This window comes from Lynx rufus, unplaced genomic scaffold (genome assembly GCF_022079265.1).
Source record: "Lynx rufus isolate CCGP_SWC_20201006 ecotype Redwood Valley unplaced genomic scaffold, mLynRuf1.p SCAF_6, whole genome shotgun sequence".
In the NCBI taxonomy this organism is placed as follows: Eukaryota; Metazoa; Chordata; class Mammalia; order Carnivora; family Felidae; genus Lynx; species Lynx rufus.
In genome coordinates, this window is record NW_025814878.1 from 72689681 (window position 1) to 72708369 (window position 18689).

At 36.6% G+C, this 18689-nt stretch overlaps 1 pseudogene; it reads left to right on the forward strand.

Moving 5' to 3' along the window:
• Positions 1-6502: 6502 nt before the first annotated feature.
• Positions 6503-6706, forward strand: LOC124529547 (uncharacterized; annotated as a pseudogene).
• The last annotated feature ends 11983 nt before the right edge of the window (positions 6707-18689 follow it).

Here is an 18689-nt window from a genome sequence, read left to right on the forward strand (position 1 = left end):
CCATGAATCAGATTAGAAGTGTCAGTCCCAGTTCCTCTCACACTCCCAACTTAATGTGTGTATGCATATGTGTGTGTATGTGATCTTCTCAGCTGCTTAACTCCTTAATTGCTTAATCAGTAGGGCACAGAGGAAATTCATTGGATAGAAAATTGTAGTCTGTGCTGTTGCTAGTTTGCTGTGAATCTTAAGTAACCCACTCCAGCTCAATCCTCTCCTGTAAATTAGTGTGTACTACTAGCTGATACATAAGGTCCCTCCAAATATTCATGAGATGGTGAGAAGAAATCAGTAATATATCTTTGCCATACCGTAATCTGAAAAGTAACTTGCTATTTTATGCCACATTGTTTTCAGTGAATTTAGAGTTAAGGTTGGTATACTTTATATAGATGTCATTATAGGAGACAGAAAAAAAATGAAGTAAAAGAGCATGAAAAATGTGCTCCTCTCTTGAGTTTCTTTCAGTGGAGTATATTGTGTACTGGTATGATAAGCCCAAATGTTGTAGCTTGTTCCTCTGTCTGGTGTCACTAGAGGCTTTGCAAAGAAATGGAGCCCCCTCTATAAGTTCCTGACCCCTAACTGCCTATGGCCCTGTACCAGTCTGAGTCCGAGAGGTTGTTTTTTTTTTTTTTCCAATTTTTCTTTTAATGTTTACTTATTTTTGAGGGAGAGAGAGAGAGAGAGGGAGGGAGAGACAGAGAGACAAAGCATGAACAGGGTAGGGGCAGAGAGAGAGGGAGACAAAGAATCTGAAACAGGCTATAGGCTCTGAGCTGTCAGCACAGAGCCCAGCGTGGGGCTTGAAACCACAAACCATGAGATCATGACCTGAGCCAAAGTCGAATGCTTAACTGACTGAGCCACCCAGGTGCCCCCAGAGTCATTTGATTTGTTATCTCTACTAATTAAAAAGGCTCTTCTATTCTGCCACGTGTTTAGCTTGCTTTGACTTCAGGAGCTTTGGAACAGAGCAAGTGACCTTATACCAGCCCCGAAAGTGAAGTTAGGTCTACTGGTGCTACTACTGCTGCCATCACTGTTCTGGGCAGCCTGTCCCAAGGTTCTGGATCAAGAGGTATAAAGAACAGCATCTTGAGGCTGGAATCAAATCACTCTCTTTGATTAAAAAACTCTGACATATCTGTGAGCAACTAATGGACGACCTAAAGACTTTTAAAGTTTTATAGACTTTCTAAGGCATTGGGGAGAACCAATAATGCTAGGTCTTACACAAAATAAATGCTTAGTATATGTTTATTGAATCAGTCCACCAGACTGAGTAACATTTTAAGGGAAGTTCTCCATGAGCTGTGATGGTGAGCCAAAACCAGGAAGATAAAGTGTAACGGAAATAAGCATCAAGGCCTATACTTAGGTTGATATTAACTTAATAATAAAAGGACCTTATATTTATATAGATCTCACATTTAGATTTCTTCTAAGTCCTGGGATCCTCCTAAGTTATATTAAGGTGCTGCATGCAGCTAAGGGATTAAGTGTGTTCAGATGGAGAGAACATTGTCTTCATTAAAATAACTTTTGAGAATAACAATTATAATTTACCTTCATGAAAATACATCATGTAGTACAGTCTTCTTGAACTGTGTATTGGTCAGGCCATATCGGAAGCATATATTCTATTCTGAGTAATATATTGTAAGGTTTGGGATTTATGAAGAGTCGTAAAGTAGAGAGTTGCCAGGAATTTGTTATAGTAAAGTTTGTTGTAGTAAAGTTATAGTAAAGTTCTGTTTAAAGGAACAACTGAAGGAATTTGGAATGTTCAGCCTGGAAAAAGGAATATTGGTGGTGGTGTAGAGGGTGGAGTGACAGGAGTAGGGAAAGTATAATCACTATCTGTATATTCAAAGCTCTGAACAGCTGTTACATCAGCAAGCTGAGATATGCAGCCTCAGAGGCCAGAATAGAACTGCTGCAGAGGAATTAGCAAGGTAACTTTTATCTAATATAAAGAAAATCTTCAAAAAAATCAAAGTTGCTGAAAAATCCAGTACATTTTTTTTGTGTGTGAGGTAGAGCTTGTAAATAATCAAGGAAAGATGAACAGACTTTTTAGTGTGGATCATCTTATGATTTTGGCACTGGGCAAGAGGCTGGAATAAATGCTCATTAATGGCTTTTCTTGGGGCTTCTAAGATTCCATGGTTTAGCCTTTCTCTAAAATAAGCTTAAGTAGAGGCAAAAACACATCTTCTCATAACCTACATTTTTTAGTGGTACCTATGTTCCACTCTCAGTGCTCACCATATTGCCCCAAACTTAGCAGCTCAAAATATGCATCTTGCCAGTTAGGCTATGGAGAGGCCCCTACATTACATAGCACTCAGGTGGGAAGACTCCATGGCTGACAGAAGGTCAGAGAAACTTGATGACAGGAGTCTGGAATCATCTAGCACTGTGTTGTCCAATACAGTAGGCAGTGATCACAGATGGCTACTGAGCACATGAAATATATCTAACCTTACTGAGTTGTGCTCTAAGCGAGACAGACACACACACACACACACACACACACACACACACACACACTTTCAAAGACTTATTATGAAAAAAAGAATTTAAACTATCATTAATAACTTGTATATTGATTATATATTGAAATAATATTTGGATATAGTGGGTGAAATAAAATATATTAACAACATTAATTACACTTGTTTCTTTTTAATTTTTTAAATGTGGCTAATAGAACATTTTAAATTATATATGTAGTTCATATTATATTCCTACTGGATATCATTGATCTCAAGATGTTCTTCACATATGCATATGGTGGTTGATGCTGGCTATTAACTGGCATCTCAGCTGGGCAATTGACTGGAGTGCCTACATGTGGTCTCTTCATGTTGCTAGGGCTACAGCCCAGTATGGTCGTCTCAGGATAGTTGAAATTTCTGTATGGCAACTGAAGGCTCCAAAAGCAAGCTTTCCGGTGTGCAAGCCACAAGTTACATTGGCTCTTTTGACTTAGCTTTGGAAATCACATTCATCACGTTTGCTGCATTCTACTATTTATCAGGTAATCATAAACCAGCAGAGATTCAAGAGGAGGGCCACACTATAGTAGAATGTGTGGGATGGAGGCTACTGTTGCAGCCTTCTTGGAAAATACAATCTTCTACAACTTGTTACCAGCATAGACTGTTGGAGTTATGAAATCTCCTTCTGATTTAAAGAGCCATTCCTGAGGTTTAAATAAAGTGCTGGGTTTGAAATAGATTAGAATTCTTCTATAGAGACCTTCAAATCTTAAAGGTAATCAAATAGCCATTATTAAGGGAAAATGTAATTTAAAATATGAACTGTCACTTAAGCCTTAAAAAAATTGTCCACATGCTAAGGAAACATCACAAATCCAGTCTGGTAGTCACAGAGTTGAATCACACAACACAGAATATTTATTTCTAGTTTTGTTTTTGTTGTGTAGTTTATTACAGTTATTAGAAGTATGTTCCTAATTTCTAAAACGTACATGTTCAAAACTGACTAGCAAAAAGTCTTTCCTTTCCAAATGTACTTAAATTTTTCTTCATTTAAGCTAAGCCCTTTGAACATCAATTAATAATTTATACAACGTGGATGTGAAGATGTGTGATAAGTTTTGGCTTAAGGATAATGGATGATTTGTAATGAGCATAAAATTATTTTATAAGATATAATTTAATGTGATTAATTTATATTTGCTTTTTAGATGGTTCTGTGGTATGGTGAAGCTATACCCAAAGTATAAAATATCATGAAGATTAGATCAACATTTGACTTTAGTCAAACACATGTAATTGGTCCTGAGGGCTCCTACTAAATATGGAGTTTTGGAAATAAGTGAATGTTGATTTTTGTGTGTGTGTTTTTTTTCTTTAAATTTGAATAGGAATTGTCAATGCAGTTAGTTTAAATGTTCAGCTTATATTGTTCCTTTTGCACCTCTTCTTTAGAGTTTCAGTTGCCCAGATGATTTGCACTTTGATATTAATTTATTAATACAAACTATTATTTTCATTTATAATTGATTTAATTATTTGTTAATGAACAATATTTAATTTTAATTTGTATTTAATATCAGTAAGTATCAGTATGTAAATCCACTAGGTTCTCTTGGATTATGGCACCTTTTGATATGCCTTACTAGTAGATCATTTGATGACCAGTTAATTGAACTGGGCAGTTGGAGTGGAGAAAATACAAAACAAGAAGAACAATAACGTACAAAAGCAAAAGCAGAAACAGATAAACCTGCATTATTTGCAAAAATTATCAGGATTCTGTACTGCTTCCTAATTTTGGCTGTCATTTTATCCTGTTTATGCAGCAACCAGAATACAATGAAAAATTTCCCACTTCCTCCAGAATGGTGGTCAGATTCATGTGTTTGAAAAGCACACAGATACCAGCTGGACTTTATTGCACACACTGAAGACATTCAGCTCTGCTCCTAACATTTGCTGTCTAAATAACAAAGGCTCTTAGAATGAATCATGAAACTAAAAATAGCTTCTAGTACCTTTCAAAAGGATTTTCACTTACGAAAGGATTTTCACTTAGAAGAAAAGCACTTTAGCCTGTGGAACCTTCTGCTTCATTCTCTTATGTAAACAAGAAAGAACAACAGGTAGCATAAGTTACTAATGTTTTCAATTTAGTCTTACGGAGAGATGGACTACTACTCAGTGACTTGAAGACAGAGCTACATCAAATAACCTGGAAAAAAACTAAACTGGACTCTTTTAGGTCTCAATTTATTTAAGTTAAGTAATAAATCTGATTTATAAAATATTATTCTATTAAAGTAAATGTTAATAGTATGAGCTGTGGATCATACATACATAGACCATATAAGTCCTCACCTATAAAACAAATGTGAAAATATCTAATAAGATTTTGGGGATGATTAAATAGCAAAATATAAATCAATGACTTAACACATAGTGAGTCTTCAGTGTTGTTATTACAAGAATGCTGTAGAATACCAACAAACTGGGTATAGAGGGAACACATGTCAACATAATAAAAGCCATATATGACAAGCTCACAGCTAACATCATACTCAACGGTGAAAACCTAAAAGCTTTTCCTCTAGATCAGGAACAATACAAGAATGCCCAGCCCACTCTCACTACCTTTATTCAACATAGTACTGGAAAACCTATCCTGAGCAAATCTGCATGAAAAATACATAAAAGGCATCCAAACTGGAAAGGAGGAAGTGAAAGTGTCTCTATTTGCACATAACATATACAGAAAATCCCAAGGCTCCATCAAAAAACTTTTAGAACTAATACACACATTTAGTAACATTTCAGGGTAAAACATCAATATATAAAAATCTGTTGCTTTTCTATACACAAATAAGGACTCATCAAAAAGAGAAATTAAGAAAACAATCTCATTTACAATTGCATCTAAAAGGAGAAAATATCTAGGATAAATTTAACAGCTACTATGCAGCTACTATGGAAAAGAGTACAGAGGTTCTTCAAAAAATTAAAAGTAGAACTACCACATGGTCCTACAATCCCACTTCTGGGTATATATTCAAAGGAAATGAAATCACTATATTTCTTTTTCCAAATCACTATCTTGAAGAGATATCTGCATTCCCATGTTTGCTGCAGTATTATTCACAGTAGCTAATATATACAAACAACCTAAGTGTCCATCAATTAAGTAAATGGATAAAGAAGATGTGAGATATATATATATCTATATATATCTATATATATAGATATATATAGATATATAGATATATATAAATACACACACACACACACACATTAAAATATTATTCAGCCATCAGAAAGAAGGAAATCCTGCCATTTATAACAACATGGATGGACTTTGAAGGCATTATCCTAATGAACTAAGCCAGACAGAGAAAGACAATACAAATATTGTATATCACTTATGTGTGGAATCTAAAAAAAAAAAAAAAATCAAACTCATATTAACAGAGATAGAAAAGTGGTTGCCAGTTGCTGGGGGCAAGGTTGGAGGAATAGGGAAATGTTGGTAAAAGTATACAAAAATACAGGGACGCCTGGGTGGTTCAGTTGGTTAAGCATCTAGCTCTTGATTTCAGTTCAGGTCATGATCTCACAGTTCTTGAGTTTGAGCCCTGTGTCAGGGACCTATCTCATGGTTCATGAGTTTGAGCCCTGAGTCAGGCTTTGCACTGACAGTGCTGAGCCTGTTTGAGATTCTCTCTCTCTCTCCCTGCCCCTCCCTCACACTTGCTCTCTCACTCTCTCTCTCTCAAAAATAAATTTAAAAACTTAAAAAAATAATAATACAACAGAATAGAGCAGAAGAGCGTGAACTGGAAAATAGAAAGTTAGGAAGCCCAAATTTTACTACTGGATCTGCTACTAATTAACTATATAACTGGAGTCAAGAGTCTTAATTTATCTATGAGTAAAATCAGGGAGTTGGCTAGATGTTCCCTATATTTTTTAGCTCTAACATTAGATGATTGTGAATAATTGCTTCTCGGCCTTTTGGCTAAGATCAAGTGTAGTATATGATTATGAATAAACAAGACAATTACCAACTCCCCTTTCACATTATGCAGTATAGACCTAAATCTAAGGTCTGTTGGCTACCTAAATCTAAGGTCTTATGACTTTTAAGTTGGATAAAATACTCCTGGGATAACTATCCCATCTGCTTGATTAGTCAATAACTTGGAACTGAAGACTAGGTATGTATGTGGCCATAAGAGCGTATGCTCTGGAGCCAGTATTAGCTTTATGACCTTGGTCTAGTCAGTTTCCTTGCCTATATAATGGAAACACTAAGGGTATCTAACATCATAAAGTTGTGCAATGGAATGGATTCACACATGGAAAACACTTAGAACTGGGTTTGGCAAGGATAAGAGCTCAATAAACACTGGCACTATTATCACCTTAATTTTTTATTCCTTTTATTTCTTTTCTGGTCATTTATTGTTTATTAATGAGATTACATAAATCTTTAAAAAATAATAACATACTTTAAAATGCTACGTTAATATGTAATCCTTACAATCTCTTTAAAAAGTAGATGGAAAAACAAAGGAGAAAACCCTAGTTTGATTATTTCTTTAAATTTTTTTTTTCAACGTTTATTTATTTTTGGGACAGAGAGAGACAGAGCATGAACGGGGGAGGGGCAGAGAGAGAGGGAGACACAGAATCGGAAACAGGCTCCAGGCTCTGAGCAGTCAGCACAGAGCCCGACGCGGGGCTCGAACTCACGGACCGCGAGATCGTGACCTGGCCGAAGTCGGACGCTTAACCGACTGCGCCACCCAGGCGCCCCTGATTATTTCTTTAGATAGAGCTAACCTAACTGCTTGAAATCTCTTCCCATTGCAACTGAGTTTTCTGAAGAAATCTGGTCAAATTTAAAGCATAAAGTGAGATTCACCGCCCAAAGGTCTTCCTGTTAGAAATCTCTAAAGACCAGTTGAGCTTTGCTCCGCTCTCATCAAAATCTCGAATAGACTCTATTAACATATTGACTTGATTTTTATCACCTTTTAACTCTAATCAAAAGGCCTCTTCAAAATTAAAGGGGTTTCCAGCATTATCTGAACAGATGAAAGCTTTAGTGGCCCTAGTTTTTGAGGGTTTGCTAAGCATCAGGCTATTCTCAACTTCCCAAATGTTGTATGTAATACTCAAAATTAACCTGTGAGGTGAGTATCATTACAATTTTACACGTGAGAAAGACCCTAGCAAATAGGAAATGGTAAAGCCAGGATTTTTGACCCAAATTTCAAGTTACTTACTCTTTCCACAATAATAAATAGTAAGAGTAGAGTGAGAGGAAGGAAGGAAGGTTAAAGGGAAGGAAAGAAACAAGGACTTCCAGGAGCTCTGATATCATGGCTCCTCTACATTCCTTGAATTCCTGTAAGCCTGACACAGCAATCATTACCCCCTCAACAGTCTCCCTATCTGCCCTTAGTCCAGTCATTAGAAAAGTCAAGCTGCATCCTATAGCGGAGTGTAGAAGATGTGGCTTTGGGCAGCGTGGTAGACTCTGTCTTTTAAGTGGGACATAGAGCACATTTTCATAGAATATCTTGGATTTCTGGAAGGTTCTCTGATGTCCTCAAAAATCTATATCAAATAATCTCCTAAATTGCTTTATATATAGAGACTGGTTTATATATGGAGAAAAACAACACACACAAACAGGCAAACCTTTCTGTGAAACACTCTAGTATCTTGCTACCTAGCTTATCCAAGTTAAACATCAAATATCAGTTAAAAGCAAGAGTATTAAGTAGTAAAGAATTATGTGTAAAAGGTCAAAACCTGAAACACTAGCCCTGAAGTTAAAACTCTCCTTGCTAGATTGGCAAGAATGATTGGCATCTGGTGATAATAACTGAATTCACCCCATCTCTATCCTTGTTACACTGCTGTGGGGTATAGATTTTTGTCATTTCGGGCACCTAAAGCTACTACTACTCCCTTTGACCAAGGGAGGGGTCACATTGTCTCCATTCTTTTGGAATCTAAGCCAGTCAGTTTCAGAGCCCATGGGAGGGAGTGGGAAGGGGATGCCAGAAAGCTTAGGAATGCTGTGGAAGCTATTCTACAATTCATTTATGGTCATTTATTTAGTATGAGTGCATAAGTGAAGGCCTCTTTGACACATTCAACACAGCTTCTGGAGGACGGGCATATACACAAAAGTCAAAACGAAAACTCATTCTGGCAGTTTTATTCATGTATAACTTCTCAGTAGCCTAGTCTGACATGACATCCCACACTTGAAGGATTTTGTAGCTCAGAAAACCCTGGATTATTGGTCAACTGGCTCTGGCCTTTTTCTCCTTATGTGACAAATGGATTTCTCTGAAGGACTTGGCCTCTGACTAGAGTGGGTAACTCACAAGTCCTGGCTGAACCTGATAGCTCTTCAACCTGGCTGCAACCTGGTCTTGGATTATCCTGTTACTGCTGTGGAAAACAAACAAACAAACAAACAAAAAACAAAACAAAACAAAAAAAACACCTGGGTGAGTCCCAGTGGATTATGCACAGAAATAAGGTAAACCAAGCCAGGGCACCAAAGCCTTAAAGGCTATTCATTTCTAATTTTTCAAGAAATGGGCCTCTTTTATGGATGGAACTTTTCCTTTAAGGCCTCTAGATTCAACACTGACCAGTGTAGGATGTCTTTTTACTAAGTGTCTTTCCCCACAAGCAAGGCTGCCTATACCCTCATCCTTAGTTCAAAATTCCCCTCCTCAGAGTAGTCTCTGTTTGAGGTAAGGACATACTTGAAAGACTACCTCTGGCTGATCACCTCTTAAAATCTATGCATGACCTATTTGTTAGAGGCAATGGAGAGAGTATAAGCTACCACCCTGTCCAGCTGGCTTTGTATACTGGCCCTTCCACTTCTCAGCAGGCAGCCTTGGGCAAATTGTTTACATTTTTTGTGCCTGTTTCCTCAACTTCAAAATCCAAAATGATAGGAGTGCTCACTCATAAGGTTATAGTGAGAGGGAAATGAATTGATTTGGGTAAAGTGTATAGAACAGAACAAGTGCCAAAACTGATCAACGTTAGCTATTATTTTCATTCAGAAGTCTGAGAAATGAGTATACATTCTAAAGTGGTAGTTGACTACAATCAATCTGATCTTGAAGGAATGAGATGGGAAAGAGGTAAAATACAGCAGTAAAAGGGAAGTCTTGATTTGGGGTACTATGGGGAATGGCCTGGAGATGTGAGCCATAGGGAAGGATGTGATGGTGTCTTGAGGAGTAGGTTCTGACTTAGAAGCTAAGGCAGGAATTGAAGGGCTGTACTACAAATCTTTGGTATCCAAGGGACAACAATAAGGGTAATTTTAAAAAGGTGAAGGCAATATAGGTAAACAAAGTGAAATAGCTAACATATTTACCTGAACTATAGTTTCTCTTAGGGTTAACTGTGGCAGAATAGGATTAAACTAACTATAATTTCCACTGAAGCAGAAACAGTTGCTTAGTTCTCAGTAAAGGTGTGCTGAGTGGATTAGGTAAGTGATGAATAAACAGCTCCAAGTCCATGTTGAATTTATTTGCTCCATAATCCTGGCCTGATTAAATCCAATGATGGCTTTTATTTTTTTATTATTTTTTTTAAAGTGGTTATTTTTGAGACAGAGAGAGACAGAGCATGAATGGGGGAGGGCCAGAGAGAGAGGGAGGCACAGAATCCGAAGCAGGCTCCAGGCTCTGAGCTGTCAGCACAGAGCCTGACGTGGGGCTCGAACCCACGGACTGTGAGATCATGACCTGAGCCGAAGTCGGACACTTAACCGACTGAGCCACCCAGGTGCCCCCAATGATGGCTTTTAGATAGAGCTTTGGGGATGTGGCCAATCCTATGTGTTCCTTTCCCCCTTTGTGATTCAATATCTACCAAGGAAAAAAAGGGGGAGAGTTTTATGGAACAAATCACAACTGTGTCTTTATAGTTCCACGAATGATGCTCCATACTTTTCTTGGGATAACTAAAGGGATTCCTTAGTGTATAAATAGGTATTTATGCAAGTTTTCTTTAGTAAGTTCTCTTTCATTTTTTTTTTTTTTCTGAAACAGATGGTAGTCAATTGGGAAAACAAAATCATTAACATTTTTGTTGATTGCAAGAAATAACCCCAAACACAAAGACTTTCTAGATTTATAGGGGTATATATTTAGATGATCTAAATTATCTTTTAATACTGCACTGCACATAATTTGGCATCCACCAAAATCAAGGTGCCTGAAGGAACGTTTTAATAATAGTCAATTGTGACAATAGAACAGACAAGACAGGCTAGAAAGGTGAGCATCCTTTGAACATGAAAAATAGTAACAACAATACTCCCCTCTCCATAAAAAACCAACACTGTGTGTGGCAAATAAATATGAATTTTAAAAATGACACCACAAAATGGTGTATTTAAATTAAATATAAATAAAGTTAGAATTGGTGGAAGAGTATTACTCTCTATAAAAAAAAAAATTACCAATTGGCCTTTGTTGAATCCTACTGCCTAAACATTATATCAGGGATCAGTATACTTTTTCTGTAAAAAACCTGATAGTGAGTATTTGAGGCTTTGCGGGCTAAGAGGCCAAATTGAGTACAAGAAGTAGGTACTTACGAAAAAAAAATTAAAAAAAAAAAAAAAAAGAAGTAGGTACTTACATATCGTATAGAAAAAATATTTCCACAATTTTTATTGATGACATTTAAACTATAATAATAACTGAGTACAATTTTTGGTAATACAAGCCTATCCATGAATGGATTTTTATTTCACTATAACATTTTACTTAATTGAGGTTCCACTTTATTGTTCCTTATCATCCAATTGATTGCAAATGCTTTTCTGTAAAAATTACTCATAGGTACTAGAACTATACAAAAACAGGCAGCTGGCTGGATTTTTCCTTCTGGCTATAGATTGCTGATCTCTGGGTTAGATTTTTTGAAGAAGACCAAGCAAAGCATTGTCCATAAAAGAGCAAATAGTAGTTAACCAATAACAACACTAGGTTACTGCTTTGCATGAGTTGTTACTGGGGTCCTGGTACTGGTATAGCATACTGGTGTTCAAACCAAATAATAGGAAATCCTTAGCATAAACTTGGAAAATTTTAGTAGAGATTGAGAATAATGTGAAAATGACAATATCTTGATACAAAAGGAACCCAGCACAGAGCAGTGTGAGTTAAAAACAGTCAACACACAAGGGGGGAAGAAAAGGGCTTTCTGAATGGGTAAGATAGAGGGGATTCCCTTTGTGTCCGTGGTATGGAGTATAGTCTGTTCCTTAGTGAGGAGAAACTAGAAATTTAAATCAGATCCTACCCAGAATTGCATATATTTGTGTTCAAATTAATTGTTAGTAAAGTGAAAATACTTTTCATTCTAGAATGTAGAGTGGTTTCAATTATCACCTACAAATCTCTTCACTGTCTTTATGAAGTCCTAAGAAACATCCTAAATATATATGTGGTATCTTGGCCAGTTATATGTTACTGCCCGCTGGAGCCAAGATTCTCAGTTTCAAATTGAGGAAAAAAAGATGAGCAGCTATGACCTTTCTCCCTCATCTTCCTCTCTAACCAAATGCTCTATTAACATGACTTGTCTGTTATGTAAAAATGTCTTAATTTGTCCATAGCCAGGTTTTACTTCACATATAGGAATCCATTAAATAAAATTCTTTGGCCCGGGCAGTAATTTATTCATTCAAAACCGTTTAATAGTTTATGCAACCATTTAACTCGTTTTTTTGTTTTATTTTGTTTTGTTTTGTTTTTTTTTAGCATTTTTAGTGTCCCTAAGTAAAAGCATTCTTTTCAAGGAAAGGACTCAGGTAAACTACTCAAGAATCTAGAGTCAAGTTGATGGGTTTGACTCTCAAATGCTATCCTATGTGACCTGGGACAAGTTACCGTTTGTTTGTTTTCTTATTACCAGTTCACTCAGCTGTAACATGGGAATAACAGTTCCTACCTCTTGGATTTTTGTGAGCATTAAGTGAGTTAATACACATAAATTTAGTATTCTGCCTGGTAGATATTATATGCTCAGTAAATACCAGCTATTTGTATAATTAGTTATTATTTTCAATTTACCTATGATATTTATTATAATGGCAATATTTTTGACATCAAATGAAGAGACTAAATTCATAAATTCATTGACAGATATTTTCTGTATGAGGCATTACTGAAGGCACTGGATAGCATAAACAAAGTAGATAAATACCTATAGTTTTGTAGGATTTTCATCTTCATGGGAGGAGGGGAGAACAGAGAAAAAACCCCAAAATGCAATCAGATAAAATGTATCACATTTCAGATGATTATCAATACTATGGAGAAAATTAACACGAGTAAGACAGGGACTACTGAGAGAGGTGAAATGGCAATTCAACGTAGCCTGGGTGATCAGGGAAGTCTTCCTGGGTATGGTGCCTCTTCTCCTAAGGCACTGAGAGACCTTGGCTATGTTGCCAGACTCAGCAAATAAAAATACACAACATCCACTCAAATTCCACCAAGCTTGCTATATTTTATCAGGCAACTATGCCTGGAGATGAAGGACAAGTTTTATTTTAGGATAAAAGGCATATGAGTTTTAATGATAAATTCTGATGGGAAGGGGCTATCACAGGGGTGAAAGAGAGACGGTCCCAGAGCTCTGAGGATTCATGTTTCACTGTTGTAGAGGTCCAGAATGGGCTATCTTATTCTGATTACTTGAGGTTTTGAAATTTCTCTAGATTCCTTCCTGTAAGTGGGTAGGAAGTGGAACATGAAGAGCTCTATGGCTTCCTCTTAACTCCTTATATTTGTTACTGAGGGTCACAGTAAGTGGACTGAAAATTACCTTAAATGTCAGCTAATACAATCCTCAGGAAACAGACCCAGAAATATCTAATGAGCTGTTCAATATTATGAAGATAGTGCCTCTATGAATTTGGATTTGCCTCTATGGATTATTGGTTTAGATGCTTGAAAGGTCAGTGAACTGCAAAAAAACATTATCCATATATGATTTTTCTCCCTTTCTTCCCTTCTTCTCTCCTCTCTTTCCCTTTTCTTTTTTTCCCTTTTCCTCTCCTTTCCTCCCCCCACACCATTTCTGTGATATTTTTCACCCATGATTCAGTATAGTACAGTTTCTCCCAAAAAGATGATTTCAGCAGTGGGTAGTGGTAGTTTCTACCATAAAATGTAATTCTTCTTCTAATGAGTCTGTGCTGTTCTCTCATATGCAGTTAGGGGAAAGTTGGCTTCATCTCAATCAGCTCTGGGACTATGGTGATAGTATTGATTATTACATGAAATTGAAAGATACAGTTCACTTGAACATGAGGACAGGCGCTTTTGTCCATTTTTGAAAATTCAGTTTCTACCACATTGCCTAACACCTGGTGGGTATCAGTAAGTAAGAAAATTAACAGTAGATAGGATTTTCAGTATTATGAGATTCTCTTAAAGTCAAAATTTGATTTTTGTTATATCACTAGAAATAATGCTTATTTGTATGCTTCTTCCCCAAATAAGTGTGTCAGAGGTGTTTTCCTGCAGATGCTGAAAAAAAACGTACGGCATATTGGTTCAGAGAATAGGCCTCACATTTCATACTTCCTAGCCATGTGACTTTTCCTTATCTTTGTGCTTAGTTCCCTTTTCTATAAAATAGGGCATTAATACTAACATCATACTAGTGTCTCATTTCTCATCAGATTTTGAAATATGTTGATATATAAAGTATTTAAACCAGTTCCTGTCACATACAAGGCACTAGAATGTTAACCATTAGTATTATAGTAATCTTACATTATCTGTAATATGTCTTACATTATCCCCAATACAATTCTTAGCACATTGTGCTCTATAATGATTCCTGGATGACTAAATGATTACAGAAAAGAAACAAACTATTTAATATTTAGAGTCCTCTTGAAGATACTGCAAAAGAGTATAAGATTTAAAAATATCACTGTTTGACTAGTCTAGTCATTAACACCTTAGAGAGAGAGTAGGCTGAGCAATTACAAGGATGAATAAGCCTCTGTCATCAACCTCTCGAGCTGGAGAGCAAACATATTTATATGGGCAGGAGGCAGTGCCTTCCCCCCTTTTTTTTTTTTATTTTTTAACGTTTATTTATTTTTGAGACAGAGAGAGACAGAGCATGAACGGGGGAGGGTCAGAGAGAGGGAGACACAGAATCTGAAACAGGCTCCAGGCTCTGAGCTGTCAGCACAGAGCCCGACGCGGGGCTCAAACTCACGGACCTCGAGATCATGACCTGAGTCGAAGTCAGCCGCTCAACTGGCTGAGCCACCCAGGTGCCCCGCCCATTCTAATCATGAGCCATGTCCACTTTGGCAGTTCAGGGCCTTTGATGAGCTTTTGTTGTTAGAAATCGAAAGAAAACACCACTGAGAGTAAGATGGAAGAGCAGTTTGTCAAGATGTGGGTTTGTATCATTTTCCCTTCCATCTATGCCTACACACAAAGTATATCACAGAGGTAAGTGATTCTATTCTTAATCCACCACAATTTGGCTTTCTCTCTCACATGCTAATAAATCCACATTGGTCAAATTTATATATTTTTTTCTTTTTTGTAAATTTTTAAAATTTAAGTTCAAGTTAATGAACATATATTATAATAATTTCAGGAATAGAATTTAGTGATTCATCACTTACATATAACACCCAGTGCTCCTCCCAGCAAGTGCTCACTTTAGTGTCCATTACCTATTTAGCTCATTCCCCCACCCAACACCACTCCAGCAACCCTCACTTTCTTCTCTGTATTTGAGAGTCTCTTACAGTTTGTTTCCCTCTTTGATTTTATTCTATTTTTCCTTCCCTCCCCCTATGTTCATCTGTTTCATTTTTTTAAATTCCACATATGAGTGAAATAATATGGTATTTGTCTTTCTCTGACTGACTTACTTCACTTAGCATATACCTTCCAGTTCCTTTCATGTTGTTGCAAATGGCAAGATTTCATTCTTTTTGATAGTCAAGTAGTATTTGATTGTGTGTGTGTGTGTACATGCTCACATGTATATACACATGTATGTATATATATACATGCCACATCTTCTTTATCCATTCATCAGTTAATGGACATTTGGGCTCTTTCCATACTTTGGCTACTGTTGTCGATAGTGCTGCTGTAAATATTGGGGAGCAAATGCCTCTTTGAATCAGCACTCCTGTATCCTTTGGATAAATTCCTAGTATTGTTATTGCTGGGTTGTAGGGTAATTCTTTTTAATTTTTTTGAGGAACCTCCACACTGTTTTCCAAGAGACTGCACCAGTTTGCATTTGCACCAGCAGTGCAAAATGTTTCCCTTTTCTCCACATCCTTGCCAACATCTCTTGTTTCCTGAGTTGTTAATTTTAGCCACTCTGACTGGTGTAAGGTGGTATCTCATTGTGGTTTTGATTTGTATTTCCCTGATGATGAGTGATGTGGAGCATTTTTTCATGTGTCAGTTGGACATTTGGATGTCTTCTTTGGAAAAGTGTCTATTCATGTCTTTTGCCCATTTCTACACTGCATTATTTGTTTTTTGGGGTGTTAAGTTTAATAAGTTCTTTATAGATTTTGGATGCTAACCCTTTATCTGATATGTCATTTGCAAATATCTTCTCCCATTCCATCGGTTGTGTTTTAGTTTTGCTGATTGTTTCCTTTGTGGTGAAGAAGCTTTTTATCTTGATGAGGTCCCGATAGTTCATTTTTGCTTTTGTTTCTCTTGCCTCTGGAGACATGTCAAGTAAGAAGTTGCTGCAGCCAAGGTCAAAGAAGTTGCCTGTTTTTTCCTCTAGGATTTTGATGGCTTTCTGTCTTATATTTAGGTCTTTCATCAATTTTACTTTTGTGTATGGTGTGAGAAAGTGGCCCAGATTCATTCTGCATCTCACTGTCCAGCTTCCCCAACACCATTTGCTGAAGAGACTATCTTTTTTCCATTGGATATTCTTTCCTGCTTTGTCAAAGATTAGTTCGCTATAGATTTGTGGGTCCATTTCTGGGTTGTCTCTTTTGTTCCATTAATCTGTGTGTCTGTTTTTGTGCCAGTACCGTACTGTCTTGATGATTACAGCTTTGTAATACAGCTTGAAGTCCAGAATTGTGATGCCTCCAGCTTTGGTTCTCTCTTTCAGGATTGCTTTGGCTATTCAGGGTCTTTTCTGGTTCCATACAAATTTTAGGACTGTTTGTTCCAGCTCTGTGAAGAATGCTGGTGTTATTTTGATAGGGATTGCATTGAATATGTAGATTGTTTTGGGTAGTATTGACATTTTAAACAATACTTGTTCTTCCAATTCATGAGCATGGAATGTTTTTCCATTTTTTGGTGTCTTCTTCAATTTTTCATAAGCTTTCTATAGTTTTCAGTGTATAGGTATTTCACCTCTTTGGTTAGGTTTATTCCTAGGTATTACATGGTTTTTAGTGCTATTGTAAATGGGATTGATTCCTTGATTTCTCTTTCTGTTGCTTCATTATTGGTGTATAGAAATGCAACTGATTTCTGTACATTGATTTTATATCCTGTGACTTTGCTGAATTCCTGGATCAGTTCTAGCAGTTTTTTGGTGGAATCTTTTGGGTTTTCCATATGGAGTATCATGTTATCTGCAAACAGTGAAAGTTTGACTTCCTCCTTGCCAATGTGGATGCCTTTTATTTCTTTGTGTTGTATGATTGCTGAGGCTAGAACTTCCAACACTATGTTGAATAACAGTGGTAAGAGTGGACATCCTTGTCATGTTCCTGACCTTAGGGTGAAAGCTCTCAGTTTTTCCCCATTGAGGATGATATTAGCAGTGGGTCTTTTATATATGGTTTTTATGATCTTGAGGAATGATCTTTCTACCTCTACTTTCTTGAGGGTTTTTATCAAGAAAGGATGCTGTATATTGTCAAATGCTTTCTCTGCATCTATTGAGAGGATCATATGGTTCGTGTCCTTTCTTTTATTAATGTGATTTATCACGGATTGATTTGTGGATATTAAACCAGCCCTGCATCCCAGGAATAAATCCCACTTGATCTTGGTGAATAATTATTTTAATGTATTGTTGGAGCCAGTTGGCTAGTATCTTGTTGAGAATTTTTGCATCCATGTTCATCAGGGAAATTGGGCTATAGTTCTTTTTAGTGGGGGTCTTTGTCTGGTTTTGGAATAAAGATAATTCCGGCCTCATAGAATGAGTTTGGAAGTTTTCCTTCCATTTCTATTTTCTGGAACAGCTTCAAAATAATAGGTGTTGACTCTTCTTTAAATGTTTGGTAGAATTCCCCTGGAAAGCCATCTGGCCCTGGACTCTTGTGTTTTGGGAGATTTTTAACTACTAATTCAATTTAGTGATTTTGGGTCTGTCCAAAATTTCTAATTCTTCCTGTTTCAGTTTTGGTAGTTTGTATGTTTCTAGGAATTTGTCCACTCTTCCAGATTGCCCAGTTTGTTGGCAAAATATTGCTCATAATATTCTCTTATTATTGTTTGTATTTCTGGATCTCTCCTTTTCATTCATGATTTTATTTATTTCGGTCCTCTCCTTGTTCTTTTTGATCAATCTGGCTAGGGATTTATCAATTTTGTTAATTCTTTCAATGAACCACCTCCTGGTTTCATTGATCTGTTCTACTATTTTTTTTTTTTGATGTTGATATTCATCTTCTGCTATTTTTGGGTTTTATTTGCTGTTCTTTTTACAGCTTTTTTAGTTGTAAGGTTAGCTTGTGTATTTGAGACCTTTCTTCCTTCTTTAGGAAGGCCTGGTTTGCTATATACTTCCCTCTTATGACCATCTTTGCTGCATCCCAGAGGTTTGGGATTGTCATGTTTTTATTTTCATTTGCTTCCATGTACTTTTTAATTTCCTCTTTAATTTTTTGGTTAACCCATTCATGCTTTGGTAGGATGTTCTTTAATCTCCAAGTATTCATGGTCTTTCCAAATTTTTTCTCCAGGTGTCATAGCATTGTGGTCTGAAAATATGCAAGATATGAACTCCATCTTTTTGTATTAGTTGAAGGCTGATTTGTGTACCAGTACGTGATCTATTTTGGAGAATGTTCCATGTGCACTTGAGAATAATGTGTATTCTGAGGCTTTAGGGATGAAATAT